The following is a 2,500-nucleotide window of genomic DNA, read 5'->3' as shown; positions in this document are numbered from 1 at the left end:
AGAGACACATTTATGGCTCAAAATTGAAAAAAAATCATCCAATCCCAATCTGACACATTCCTGTGCGCAGTTTACATGCCACCAATTGACTCCCCCTACCACCGAGAGGGGTGCTTCCAAAATTTACAGTCAGAAATTAGCCATTTCCAATCCCTGGGCTCTGTGCTGCTGTGTGGAGATCTCAATGCCAGGACCGGCAGAGAGGTCGACTACATCAGCACAGAGGGGAACAGCCATGTGATTGGACAGCAGACCTCTTTGTACCACACACCCATCACCACACAGAGGAATAGTTTTGACAGTGTGGTGAACAAGAGTGGGAAGCAGGTACTGCATATCTGTAAAGGCCTGGGTCTGTACATCATTAACGGCAGGATCAGAGGGGATTCTCAGGGCAGATATACATACAGCTCTGCTCTAGGTAATAGTGTAGTGGACTACGCTATCACAGACATGGACCCAGAATCTATTAATGCATTTATAGTCCGGCAACAAAACCCCCTATCAGACCACTGCCAAACAGTCCTGTATCTAAAAACGAATCCAAAACTAAATAATTCAAACCCGACCCCACCCGCCAAATTATACGGTCTTAAACCAGCCTATAAGTGGACACAAAGCAGTGCTGAGGAATATAAACAAACAATTCATAGTGCAGAAATAGAAAGTATGCTAAACAGCTTTCTAACTAAATTTTTTAAATTAGACAAAAATGGAATCAATTCGGCCATCAAAGAAATAAATTTTATATTCGAAACAACAGCAACAAAATCAAAACTCAAGAAAACAAACAAGAAAAAAACTAATTCTAAAAAGAAATCAAATGAAAAATGGTTTGACATGGAGTGTAAAACAAACAGAAAAGAATTAAGAAAATTGTCAAACCAGAAACACAGAGAGCCAAACAATATTGAACTGAGACTCAGCTACTGCAAGGCTCTGAAACAATACAAACACCTTCTCAATAAGAAAAGAGAAGAACACGTGTCCAAACAATTATCCCAAATTGAAGAATCCATAGAGCAAAATTCCTTTTGGGAACTATGGAACAAATTAAACACATCAAAAACTAGTCACGAATTGGCAATCAAAAATGGTAACATTTGGAAAAATTACTTTGATAAACTTTATCAAGAATTAGACGAAAACGAATTAAATCCAGACCAAAATTCAATATTAAAAAAACTAAACAAATTGGAAACCAAGATCAAGGACAATCAGAACCCACTGGACTTCCCAATAACAGGACCAGAGCTAAAAGAAAAGCTCCAAGCCCTCAAGCCCAGGAAAGCCTGCGGGCCCGACAGCATCATAAACGAGATGCTGAAACACAGCAGCCCCAGGATGCAGGATGCCCTACTCAAAGTATTCAACCTCATCCTGGCTGCGGGCTGTTTCCCTGACATCTGGAACCAAGGGCTAATAACACCAATTCATAAAAGTGGAGACAAATTCGACCCCAATAATTACCGAGGCATATGTGTGAGCAGTAATCTGGGGAAGGTGTTCTGCAGTATCATTAATGCCCGGATACTGGCCTTCCTTACCGAACACAATGTCTTGAGTAAGAGTCAGATTGGATTTCTGCCAAATTACCGCACCTCTGACCATGTTTACACCCTACACACCCTAATAAACAAACATGTGCACCAAAAAAATAAAGGAAAAATCTTTGCTTGTTTTATAGATTTTAAAAAAGCATTCGACTCAATTTGGCATCCAGGTCTATTCCTTAGAATTCTTGAGAGCGGTGTAGGGGGTAAAATTTATGACATCATTAAGTCAATGTATACAGAGAATAAGTGTGGTGTGAAAATTGGAAACCAAAGAACAGGGTTTTTCACCCAAGGGCGTGGAGTGAGACAGGGCTGCAGTCTGAGCCCAACACTGTTCAACATCTACATCAACGAGTTGGCTACGGTGCTGGAACAGTCTGCAGCCCCTGGCATCACTCTACACGACAAAGAAATCAAATTCCTGCTCTATGCAGATGACCTGGTCCTGCTGTCACCCACTGAACAGGGGTTGCAGCAGAGCCTGGCACTGCTGGAGCAGTACTGTCAGAAATGGGCACTGACAGTAAACCTGGACAAGACCAGAGTTATGGTATTCCAGAAGAAAGCCAGATCTCAGGGAAACAGGTACCACTTCACCCTGGGAAACAACACCTTGGAGCATAGCACCAGCTACAATTACCTGGGTCTAAAAATCAGTGCGTCTGGGAACTTCAACCTGGCTATAAATGCATTAAGAGATAAAGCGCACAGGGCTTTTTATGCAATAAAGAATCGGCTATACAAAATTAAACCACCAATAAAAATTTGGCTAAAAATTTTCGACAGCATAATAAAGCCAATCCTTCTGTATGGTAGTGAAGTATGGGGTCCCCTTATGAACCCTGATTATAAAAAATGGGATCAAAGCCCCATAGAGAATTTCCATCTGAAATTCTGTAAACACCTCCTGCAGGTTCACAGGAGTGCAGCCAATAGCGCTTGCA

Source organism: Acipenser ruthenus, chromosome 45, assembly GCF_902713425.1.
Source record: "Acipenser ruthenus chromosome 45, fAciRut3.2 maternal haplotype, whole genome shotgun sequence".
Lineage (NCBI taxonomy): Eukaryota > Metazoa > Chordata > Actinopteri > Acipenseriformes > Acipenseridae > Acipenser > Acipenser ruthenus.
Note: the sequence above shows the minus strand (reverse complement) of the source record.